The sequence below is a fragment of the Habropoda laboriosa genome, unplaced genomic scaffold, assembly GCF_001263275.1.
Source record: "Habropoda laboriosa isolate 0110345459 unplaced genomic scaffold, ASM126327v1 scaffold148, whole genome shotgun sequence".
Classification (NCBI taxonomy): Eukaryota; Metazoa; Arthropoda; class Insecta; order Hymenoptera; family Apidae; genus Habropoda; species Habropoda laboriosa.
Genome location: NW_017100279.1, coordinates 580,663 through 593,825, shown reverse-complemented (window position 1 = coordinate 593,825; position 13,163 = coordinate 580,663). Strand labels below are relative to the sequence as shown.

At 42.2% G+C, this 13,163-nt stretch overlaps 1 protein-coding gene across 1 annotated transcript in view; it reads left to right on the top strand.

The window, feature by feature from the left end:
- The first annotated feature begins 389 nt into the window (after positions 1-389).
- The window catches only part of LOC108573547, a 123,542-nt gene continuing 110,768 nt past the window's right edge, over positions 390-13,163 (top strand). Inside the window, exon 1 of the mRNA XM_017936010.1 lies at positions 390-428. The gene's annotated coding sequence lies outside the window, so the exon portion shown is untranslated. The remainder of the gene's footprint in view (positions 429-13,163) is intronic.

The window sequence follows — 13,163 nt, the reverse complement described above, 5'->3', positions numbered from 1 at the left end:
CGTTCTTTCAATTTCTGTGATCAACCGTTCCACGCATTGTTCGATAACGAATACCTCGACGACGAAGGGACGCCGATTCTCGTTCAACGAGCCTCTCGAAAATAACTGATCGATCGAGTTTTCCTTCGCACGAAAATCGATATATTTGTACGGTGGAATCGAGTGAAGAGAGAGAGACTGTATTACTCCGAGATGTACAGCGTGAAACGAGGAAAGATTTTCAATGAAATTTTATCGAGTACACTGTTAATCAATTGGAAGGTGCGAAACATCCGACGAATTATTATACTCGAGAGACATTGTTTCTCTTCTTAAATGGAATTGTGCAGAGTTTGAATGTTTCAAGAGGACTCGACGAACAGTTTCGAGAAATGGACAATGTTGCAAGGTGGAACCGGCGAGTGCGAGAAGAACGTGAAGCGTGTCAGGTGAGTGTTACTCGATAAAAACAGAAAAAAAAAAGAGGAAAAATATCGATAAATACAATCTGATAATTACCATTTCCAACCACGCTCAGTTTCGCTCAAGTAAAAGCCCTTTGAGTTTCTCATTTCCCGAAGAACGGCCAAGTTCCTTTACGATGAAATTATAAAAGTTGTAATTACAACGTTGCAATTAAGCGAAGAAACGCGGTTCTTTTTCCCCCCGGTAATGAAAACGATATAACAGCAATGATGACACACAGACACACATCAAACAACGTTCCATTAGGTGGAGACTTCTCCACGTCCGCGAGGAGCAAGAAAATACAATAAATCATAAAGTTAGATAGTTCTTCTCGCGGGAGGACAGCAAAAACAAAAGAAGAGAGGAGAGAGGGAGAGAGAGAAAAACAGAAAAACTTGCTTTGGCTCAAGGCAATTTTCTTCCAGTGAAAAAAAAAAAGGAACGACGAACCGCCTTGACCTCGTTCTACTTTTTTTCATAACACGTTGCACAGCTTCTTTGCTAGACGTAGGCACCTCGGAAAGACGAATCCACCCCGTACCCTCCTTCGTTTCTTCTTTGCTCGTTCTTTGCCAAAAGCCTTGTCGACCTCTCGAGGGCGACGACCCGGTTATCTATTAACCAGCAGATTTATCCCCCTTTTCTATGCGCTTTCGTTTTACTCCAGCGATACTAGACTAGAGAGATTGTAAAAAAATATTACTCTCCCCGGTAGTATGAATGAACACGAGAGAGATTCCTCTGCTAGCTTTTCACATTAAAGGACCGCATTGTGCACACCGAGTTTCTATACGCCGATTTTACCAGCGGGTAAATAAATGCACGTGCCGCGATCTCCGTCGTAAATAATGTATGAACAAATCAATTGGCAACCAGAGAAGAGCAACGGAATATTTATCAATTAATACGGAAACACAGTAGGAAGACAATTGTTTCGTTCTTTGCCACTCGTATTAATACTCTCTGTCTCTCCTTTTTTTATTCTTCACACTGTACGTACATAGAAATAAGCTTGTTTTCCGTATTTATCGCGGTTCGGCCCCGCCGCGTCGTTTAGTCACAGAAAATACAGCGCGTATTTTCACCCCACGGGCGCAGTTGGTACCGTTTGCTATAGAACCGGTTGGTCAACGGCTAAACAGCTAATAAACTTAACGACCCTATACGGCTGGAGACAGTAATTATAAAAGCAACGACAATTTTCCCGCGGCACAATATAAAACTGGAGGACGTAGCAGTAGGTGTACGAAAAAGCTTGCGCTCGCTAAGCGATTTATTTCGCCGAATTGTTTACGTTCGGCAAACTTTCGACCCTCTCTCGTTCTTCCCTACTTATCGCGACCGAAATTCGCGCGACTTCCACGCTGCGGAAACGTTTTTATCAAGATACGAACATTCACGACAAACATCCTCGTTGTCCCCGTAGGAAAAAAGGAAAACAAATACTTGTCGTCGTCGTATAGGTTTACTTGCTCGTTCCTCGTCGTTTCGACAGACGTTCTGTTTAGTTCGGTGTACACATCGCGCGTTCGCGTTTTTCACCCTGAGTTTCGGGAGGAATTTTGAAGATTGAACGATTTATTCGTAGTTGGTCAGGTACGTTAAACAGGGTGAATTTTTGAATAGTTAGTGGACTGTGTAAGTGATGCCTATCAATAGTGCACGATGCTCTCTCTCGTTCGTTCCACGGCTGGAAAAGCTGTTTGTAGACACCGCGAATCGATTAATTCCACTATTGTACCACAATAATTGAGAGGGGATGGAGATAGTATTAAACAAGCTGCAACTGACAGCTCCGCATGATTATAGTTACTATGTACAATCATTATTGTATACCTCATCCATCTCGTCCGAATAATCGCGGGATTATTCGCGTCCTCGTATATGTATATACGCGGTATTGTAACGTTAGGCGATCCATGTCAATTGTAAGCTCCTCAATGAGCTTCCGGAAGCTCGAATTCTTGTCGAGAAGGAAAGTAATATCTCGATCGAAAGGAAAGCTTAATCTAGGTTGATATTCTTAAATTAGGGATTACGTCACGTTGCGAGACCTCACGTCTCGTAATTTGCATGAATCATTAAACGTGTCTCGACTACGGTAGTTACGTCTCTCTTTTTCTCTTTTCGTCAGAAACATTTTCGTCCGTTCAATTAAAACAACGATACCTAATTAAAATAATAATGTCCCGTGAATTACAACGTCGGTGAAAAATTGTACATTTCATTAATTATCATTTCGAAATTTCGCGAAATTGCCGCCGTAACGGCTCTCCCTTTGCTAAACTATAATTAAACTCGTAATTAATAACGCGACGTAAAAATGTCTCGTTTTATACTTTCAGTCTTTCACGTTCGAATGTAACGTTCGCTCTAAACGTCCGTTTCTTTCCCGAACGTTAACTTCTACAGCTTCTAGCATTCGAAGAAGAAGACATAAAGAAAGTAGTAAAAAAGAGAAGCGTAGTAAACGTGAAAACAGCAGTTGTTTGTCTCGTAATTATTCTCGTGACATCTCGTTGCGTGTAATACGTATTACATTAAACAATAGTCCTTTCCACCACTCTAATCCGAAACTGTCGGCGAAGAGGTTATCTTTGAAATACCTGCATCGTCGCATCTGCTCGTGATAGACGTTTATTCTCGTACTTTAGATAAATTTCTACAACACAGTTTCAAGAAAAGCGCAAGCACTCCTTACGTAAAAGCACGTAAGGTCGGCTAATGTCCTTCGATATTAACGCGAGATATATAACGACAGGTAGTTGGCGATACCGTTACAGCGGACGCCATTTTGGTTCCACCGTAGATTTTAGGCTGGAAATTTCGAACGATGCGGGTGTATTTTCGAGTAATCGTGTTATAGTTTTAGTTAATTAACCGGCGGTGCAACGACCAGACTATTGACAGCCGGCAGTTGGAAGTATTTTTGCCCCGCCAATCAGGTTAATAACGTTTCTGCTCGACGATTGGCCGCACCGCGCGTTCGGGCGAGTATCGCGTGCACAAACGTATCGGCGTCACGTGTGTACCTACACATACACATCTACGGGCAATCTCATTAAAGGAACCAATTGTTTCCAACTCATATTCAAAGTTGCATTGAAACGCGGAGACTGGAGCGCACCATGGTTTCCCGTTTTACCCGTCAATTCCTTCCACTTTCCACGAAAATGAATGGGACGACGTGAACGACTGGGAAAACAAAATTATCGTCGTCGGACGATGCTTTTCCACGGGACGAATAGAAAACTGGTTTTTAAGCTCCTCTTTCAATTCCGCGTGTTACCAGTCCTCTCTCTCTCTCTCTTTCCTTTTCTCTTTGGGAAATTCTAGCGACGCTGTTACCGTCGAGTAGGCTTGAAACAGAAACTTATCGCCGGTGGAGTTTCCTTTTCAACGTATTTAATATCGATATCAATCATTCCGACGTTATTTTCTGTATAGTTTTTCTTTCAAGAATATTTTCCTCGAGGGAATTTTGTATACTTCTCGAATGTTTCCTATCGTTGCACGATCGTACAGAAGGTTTCCATAAATTTATCTCGGCGAGGATTAGAGTTTTTCGAGGTCAAGGCGAATTTTTGAAGTATCCCACCGCAAATTGTTCCTTTTCGATTGCGTTCTATTGATGAACCTACCGTCGAGTGCAGAGAACGCTTTTCATCCGAGAAAATGAATAAAGGACAACGGCCAACTGTGTCTGTCATTTATGAGCCACGATATTCCAATCAATTCGGTCACGCGAGGCCTTTTCATTACCTTCGACATTTTTCTCTGACGTTCAAGTTTCACCGCACTTACACACGTAATTCCACTGTACTTTTAAATCGTTCGACGAACGATCGATACGTTTATCCTATCCTTGTAAATTTCATCGAGTATCTACTTCGTTCTCCCGCTGATATTTCATCGAGATGGTTATCAAATTTATAGATTCACGGGTAGGAATTAATTTCCTTCACCGTGAAATAACGTGCTTTATCTACTCGGTAGAAAAACGTGGGAAATTTCGAAATCTCAGCGGAAGTTTAGAAACGGAATTTTATCCGAGAGCAACGAACGTTGGAAGCGTTTCATTTGCCTAACGATTGTAAACATTTGAACAGGTGAATTTATAACCAATTTCAATTATACCGGGTAATCTTCTTCACCGCAAGTCTCAAGTTACCGCGAAACAGTGCAAACTTGTGGACAAAGCTCGCAACACAGGATCGTCATACCAGCGACGTGTCGTTCCCTGAACGTGTATTGTAGAAGGTAGAATTATGAAACTTCCCTTCGCAGTGTTTCCAGACATCACAAACGCTATTCATTTCATTGTCAATGAAATCACGCGTTTTCTTCGCCGCGAATTTCTCCGAATGAGACGACTCACGCGTCGAGAACTTTAATATTTTCATTCGTTCAATGTCACTTTGCTTTTCATTTCACCCGTTTTCTTTTTTCCTCCCTCCTCGTATTTTAGTCTTACGGAGAGACCACGTTCTTTACGGGACGTTAAAACGTAGTCGCGTTTCATCTAATTGCGCGAAAACTCGCACTCTTTGTGTTGGTAATGCAATTTTAATAGACTGATGTCATTTCGCGCTGTTAATTCCGCAATTTCACATTTATTTCGCGTTCTCGTTAAATTCTCCGGCTGTCGTAACGAGGTCGTGTGATACTTATAATAAATACTGCGGTTCGATACGGGCGCCACGCTCCGAATAGTCCTGTGAGACTCTGAAAGGACCGTCCATTAAGATTTCACGAAATCTAAATGAATTTTCATGATTACAGAGTTGACGCAATTTATCGTCCGTTATTATGCACGCTTCTCGAATTTCACCCGCGTTAATATTAATCTTCGCGGTTTTTTCATTTAAATTTTAAATCGTCAACAGAATAATCCACGTATTAAGATAAAAATTGCACTTAGCTCCTATGCTTTTATCGCGTTGAAATAGTTCTGCGAGACTTTTGAAAGGACGGTCCATTAAGATTTCACGAAATCCCGACGATCGATAAGTCGTTAATATTAATCTTCTTGATTTTTCAATTTAAATATTGAATATTTCAAATCGCCAACAGAATCTATATGTCAAGACGAAAATAGCTCGTAGCTCTTAAGCTTTTCTCGCGCAAAACATCTAACGAGGCTTGACGTTCACATAATTATATGCACAGCGTGCATGTATTAAGACGGAAACAATTTTCGTCCCCGATTACTTGCAATAATTTCGGTACTCATTATCCTTGCCGCGGGAAGGAAGAAGAGAGAGAAGGAGGGAGAGAGCTATAGAGAACAGCTTCACGTTGCGAGCTGAATATTGCTTGGATACTTAATATTAAACAACCGTATACAGTGCCAAGGCGAATTCGCTTCTAACCGCATACGTTCGTGGAATATTAAGGAGGATTTGCGTATTAATCCTCAAAGGGATTCGAACAGCGTTTCAAAGTCAACCGAACTTTCAACCAGATTGCGCTCTGTTTAGCTAGTTATTTTTTACCCAAATGGATTATCACTTCTTCGCGATAATCTGCATAACAGATGAATAATACATCCGTCGAACTAAAACTGAACTTTCCTATTTGCCCCGGGTAACGAAATTGACGCTTCTGCCTTGCCTCGAGAACCTTCCGCCTACATTAATCACTAATCACTCTAAGAAAAGTTATCGCGTATAATAAGGAAACTAACGTAAACGTGGCTTATGAGCTTTTTCTTCCTTCCTCCTCCTCCGCTTCTTCTTCATTTTTGAACGCTGAAAAATAGATCGACAAGCGCGGTATTCGGAGCACGGCGCCACTCGATAATTCTATCTCCATCTTTAATTTCTTTTACAAAGCGCCAAAGTACCTGCCAATTGCCAGTTTAACGAAGCTAAACTTGCGACAAGCTCTCGCGTCGCGACGGCGGCGGCGGCGACGTCCGGGGTCCACGGGAAGAGAAATGTACGACGCGGCGAAGAAAATTGATTTACGATATCCCGACAGCGCCGGTGCTGGGGTCCCATATCGGATATTTCGCGACACGATTTTCTCTGGATAGAAAGCCCTGTTGCTGCTACGGTCGCGAAAACCCCCCGGCATAAGGAACATTAGACATCGATAATGTCCCCGCGACATCCTTCACCGCTCAATTCAATTTCTCTTCCTTGATCACGCCATTCGTTATCGCGCGGAATTTCATTTAACTATCCTCCCTCCCTCCTCCTTTAACCGACTCCGCCGCCTTTTGCGTTTTTGCCGATTTGGAAGTTTAATATCGACGGGTACCTCTCCCCCTTCGTTACTTTGTTTTCTCTCTCTCGCGTGAAATATTGCTTTCCACCCTTGGAACTTTTGCCTCGATCTTTCTCCCCTTTGTTCCTTCTTTTCCTTTCTTTTTTAATCTGCCGCTTCGGTGAGCGTACGAACTGTTTCTCATTCGATTGGAAATAATACGGGTCTCGTTGCTCGACTCTGCTACAAATTTTCCAAAGTTCCAATTTTTATACGCGTTTCTTCCCGTTTCTTCTTTTCTTCCACGCTTACACACTCTTGAATCGATTCGAATTTTTTCGATCTCGAATTTCCTAGACGCTTTCCCGTGTACACGCGGGTTGTTTCCCCGTGGAAAACGGCGGAAGTTAACGCGCTGCTATCTCAGAAATGCAATGACACGAATGGAACGAGTTGTTCGACTGCGACAGAGATGCGCGAACGGTTGAAAGTTTCGGTGGAAATTTACAGTTATTCGTCCGGCGTACGTTTATAGCCGACGATATGGTGGTTACAGCTCCTCCCGCTGGTTGTGTCAACAATTCGACGATATAACAAAGTTCTGTCGCTTCTCGTTTGAAGTCACACGGAACCGGAGTTATTGCAAAATGTAAAAGCATCCCCCTTCTGTTCCGAACATTCTCTCCGCGACTGTTGTATCGCGTAAGTCAGTTTAATATCTGCCTGCCATTATCGGCGCGTTTAAAACGACGTTTCAACGCGAAGATGGAAATGAATTTTTACGGTGCGACCACGTTTGAAATTAAGGCCTCCCTGCAATTTTTTAATCAAATCTCGCTTCCTTACTCGAGACTTGTAACGATGAATTCTGATATCGCACATTTTTAACAGCTTTATCAGACACGTTAACACCTCACATGTGCACAAATAATTTTCCATACTGCGTTATCTCTTCTATTATGTCAAAGAAAAAAGTACATAAATAATGGGAGACTTATTTCTATATTCCTAGGAAATATTTAAAAATGATTTGACACATCAAGTTGAGAGAAATATGTGCGTTAAGGGCTTAACCTCGAGAGTATCGTTATCAATCAGGAAATAACGATGCAATTAGAAACAGATAGCAACACCGTATAAATATATATTCAAACTCGAATGACAGATTAATTCATTTTCCCGAATTGATGGGTTAAATAAACCAGCAAGTTTGTCCCGCATCAAAAGCGGAATTAGATAACTGAATGTTCCTATCTCTCCCTCTCACTCTGGGGACCGCGCGATACTCCTCTAATTGACTAATTCACAGGGAATAACAAACTGCGAATACATTGAAACTGTGCAGCGAGTTGTTAACTAGCTCTTAACCGTATATCTTCTTATAAGTCCGCGTAAGTCTCCTATAAAGTCTCCGCGTGGGATATCAGTTTCCCGCAGGTGTCGTCGAAGACTCTCACAGGGAACTAAATCGACGCGGAGCGCAAAGTTCACGGTAGATATCACCGGCTGAAACAACCGCGTGCATACGAGCCGTCCATTTAACCGCCCCGTCCGTTTCTATCTCGACGGCTTGTACTAGCTTGCAAATGGTTTTCGTATCGACCAATACGTCTGGATAGCAGAGGCTCGGTTCGCTGCTCTCATCGTTGCCGTGGCTATCCCGCGAAACGCGGTAATCCATATTTGATGAGTTATACCGGCTCCTTAAATTATACTACGAACGGCGGCTCCTTTGAACGTGTTCAAATATTTCGGGGAATTTATCGTTGTTCCAGCGCGAACGAAATCTTATTCGCGCCGTTACTATCACAGAGAGAGACAGAGGGTGGATTAACCCCTTCACTTGTGATTTTTCTTTTCGCTGACTGTGCATTCGGTCAATTGGATTTGGTAATTCTCTGTCTTACAAATGAAAACGAAAGATAGAATTAGAATTGAATTTTATTAACCCTTTTGCTGCGGCAGATTTTAGCGCGCAACGCGTGTGACGATAGATGTTCAATGGTGGCCGCAAAATTGTCTCTTTGATGATTTACAATTTTTAGAAAATTTGTCGTTTTTAAAATTCTTCCGTTGAATTACAGCGGAAGTGCGCAAAGGACGAAAATGATCAAAGCGCGAGCAGCGGTGAAAGGGTTGATACAACTGTTTCCGTCGCTTCTTGACCAAAATCTGTGCCGCGAGTGCGACGCGTCGAATAAAATTTGTTCGTGCGAACCTGTCATTCGTAATTCCCAAAGGATTCCACGACACATGATCCAGTTCGAAGCGACCGGTGTATTTTTTCACCTCAAACGATATCTCGCTGAAAACTATCGCACTTATTAGCGTCCCCTTTGACGCGTAATTTAATACACTGATTTTTCCGTTTCGTCGACGAGCGGCGCGTGATGCTTGTTCAAATACAACGAACAGGGTGTGCGAGAGAGAGAGAGAGAGAGTGGAAAAAAGAAAGGGATGAAATCGGAACGAAGTCAGTTTTTCGATGGGGCAGAACGCGAGATTTCGTTTGGCTTAACGAGGATGCCTTCGGCCGATCGATCCGGTCCGTTCGGAATAAATGTCGTTACCGTGATATTTTCTTCGCGGTTTTTTAATACACGCCAGATAGGGAGAAAGGCGCGGATAGAAGGGAGAGGAAAAAAAGGGTGGTTGGCGAACGTTCCGAACTTGGTCTCGTATCCCCCGAGCTCTCTCTCTCTCTCTCTCTGTTGGCTCGAATGCTTCAAGTACCTTTACCAGGATAATTGAAAATCTACTCCTGCGGTTTTCCCGTCGTTGTCGAAGTGCTTTCGCTTCTTCCTCTTCCTTTCTCCCTCTCTACCTCCCTCGGTTCGCCACTCGAAAACGCGAATTATGCATGCACCCAGTCCTCCGCGCCGGTACTCGACGCAACGTGGAAAGACCCGTGCCATCTCTCTGTACCATGATATAACGCCGCCATGGAAGTTCTACGTCGTACAGTTTTACCACGATCCACTATCAACGGATCAACTTGAATATCGCTGATAATTGTTCGTTCCGTACACACCTATCCACGATCCTTTCGTAAAATTTCTACCTCGTACACGACGACGTTGGCGTTTGCTAGTTGAGAATGGAAAGTCAACCGTCGAAGTATGTTCCACTGTTTTCTATCCTTTGACGGATTCATATTTCTCGTTACAGCCGTTTGTATGGAATATACATAGACGAGGAGCGAGGGGAGATCTTAATCCTTTGCTTTCCGAGCGATACACTTTTCTGAAACGTTGAAATCAAAGTGAAACTTTTCAAAACCAAAGGGTTTGTTAGGAAAAAAAAGTATTTTATATGTTCCTGAATTTATTTTTTCATTTCTCTTTTGTAGGGTACAAAGGGTTGATATTTGTCTCGAATCAGTTGCAATAGATTATTCTTTCGTCCGACTGAATTTCTATCGTTCGTTCATAAACGATACACACTATGGTTTCGCGGGGAAGACAATCGGCAGGTATATCGTTGGAGAAGAGACAACGATTGAAATAGGCAATATACGATTGTTCGGAAGGGCTTGATTGAAAAATGCCGGTCGATTGCATTCGTTCGCCTACGAACCGACTTGATATTATGCCCGATACAAAGTTTTATGGTTTACCGTGCATTCCATGGGGAAATCATCTGCGAAATTGCACAACGGAATTTCACCGAACTTTGAGCCGCTATCAGCATGATCTCGCATAGAGGATTTGTCCGGGGGTTACGTGATTAATTAATCTCTCAGACGGTAGAAGAAGGATTACCAAGGATCGATCATTAATAATATCGATATCCTGTCGCGATGTACATCTGTCGTGCAGTGCCTGCCAGTTTACTTGAAAACATCACTTCGATAAATCGCCAAGCCTCGATAAACTAAATTTCATCCTGATGTTTACTGTATCCAACGAGATAATCGATAGTAATTCACCGTTTTATTCCAGCATAATTCTTTCAACTCGTGTACCGCACACAGTTACGCACAGAAACGACGTACCAGTTGTGTTCACAGCGTGTTACGCAACCTGATAATTATACGCGGTGAAAGAGGGAAAAAAAAAGAAAGACGAGAAAGAGCGTACTTTATCGAGAGGGAGAGTTAAAAAGACGTTCGACAGGCGGAAAATCGTACAAAAGGGGAATGCGAAAAATTTCCATGGAGTCCCGAAACACCGACACAATAGCGTGACCCTCGAAAATCCGGCGTAATTCGATGATAGCCGGAGCTTTAAGAGCTTTCGAGCGGGGCCGTTCTCGTCTTTACGGGCATTTTCCTCTCTTCGAAAGTCCAGATAACCACCGCGCGTTGACTTAACGCCGTGCCCATTGTATTTATCTGGCTACGAACACAACCAGCCGAAGGATAATGCCAACTTTGTATATTCGCGTGGAATATCGCACACATTTATATGCGGCCAAGTTTCTCTCTCGCTCGTTCGCGTGTATTGCAAACGGCGAAATACGTGGACGCGCGTTTGTCTGGCTCGAAACATCTCGCAAAAGCTGTACCTGCTGCTGCTACTTGCTGCAGACCGAAATATTTAAGACGAGCAAATTGCCCCTTGGGATGATAACCCTACATACACCGTGTGTAAAGTATACAGGCGCTTGAACGTTTGTTCCGTCGATTTTCATCGGTAGAAGGGCGGAGAAGAGAGCGATCGCTGCACGAATTCGTTTGGGAAATTTTACACGAAACGGATAAACTTGATCTCGTTGCAAATAATACTCACACGTACACAGGACGTCGAGTGTTCAGCGTTAGATGTTGCTTAAAATATATTTACAAATTTCCCGTCGCTTGTCGCGATATTGCAAACATCAGCGTGGTCCTTGCGAGTGTGTGGGTACTGTTAAAATATTTGCCGCGTGCACACGCTTCTGCACGCTCGTTTACCCGTGTCCTAGAGAGGGAGTGTTTAAATCCTAGCCGGTGCTACTTATTGAAATGGAAACGGTTTTTGGCCCCGATGAAAACGCTAATTCGACGGAAAAGCGATTTAATAATTTAATTACAGGGGGGCTAATCGGATAGAGAAGGATTTCCTCCGGTGTGAATACCTGAAAATAACGTTGTTACTATCGGTGATAGTGGTACGCGTGAGTGAAGGTATCAAACGATATCCGGTCAATTTAGCGTAATTTGCGAAAAATTATACAAAAATCGCTCCGAGTCCTCTTTTCCTTTTTTTATCATTCTTGTTTACGGATTGAATTTTTTACAGATTCGAAGAGTGTTTACACGTAAACGGCAATATTATCTTAACGAGCATAGCGTACCGGCAATTTTATCTCTCGTCGTTCTGTTTTAATCGCAATTTGGCGTACATTTTCTTGGAAGAGACACACAGATTTCGTTCCATTTGTATCAATATAAAATTGATTTAATTTCAAACACGGTTTTTTCATTTAAAAAACTTTCCGTGAATATGCCATTTCTCTTCCGTCCTATGTTTCGCGTGCTTTGGAAATAAAATGTATACAGACATTTTGCCGTTTCGTTGTTATCGAGGCCGATATTTTGGTTAATTGTTCGCAAAAGAGAGAGAGAGAGAGAGAGAGAGAGAGAGAGAGAAATGGACAGAGAATCTCCTCTAGTAGGTATGTTGCATTCGCAACAGCTATTCGAACAACGCTATCGAGGAAAAATTGCAAAATTTAGCACCGAAGATACTTGTCGCAACGTAGAAAAGTTTCGTGTCGCTGTATGCCGAAAACATTATATCGATTATTCTTTTGTTATATTTGCAACACAAGTTACACGGACTAGAAACTAAAAATAACCCTGAATTTCCGCTGTGGTAACAAACACATATGTCAACGTTCATTCCGTAAATAATCCCCGCTGTTGCGTCAACGCTTTCCTATTAATATGACGTAATATTTGCCTGATAAATATGTAAATATAGCGTGTAATTTGTCGATAGACCCTCTTCCGTGTTACATAAAGATATCAAGCGGAATCTTTAGAGAGGAAAACATTGCTCCCCTGAAATCCTGTCTATTTCTTTGAATCATTCAAGCTTACCGGGGAATTACCTGTGCCTGTAAAGGAGCATTCTGCTTTACAGCTGAGTCGGATCGAGTGGTATTTATAGGCGCTTCGATCGATAGGATTTTACACGTTGAACAGCTACAATACTAAGTAACCACATAACATAAATTCATTTAAACAATTTAACTCATCATTTATCAGCCAATACGTAAAACACAATAATTTGTTTATCGAGAGATTGTTCACTTTTATCGTATCGAACGAGAGAACATCGCGTTCACATTTGCACGAACGAAAAGGAAGTAGTTGCTTATAATTTTTACTCACTTTTAATTATGAACCAGAGAGACTGAATTTCTGTCTGAAAGATGAACAGTTAAAAAGTTAAAGCGCCGACATTTGAAAAATTAGAAATGCCGCATGGAACGTTAATATGAAAAATATTTCCTTTCGTTGATCACAATATACACAGTAGTTACTCCGCTATAAAATGTCTTGGGCTCCCCAGTAATAT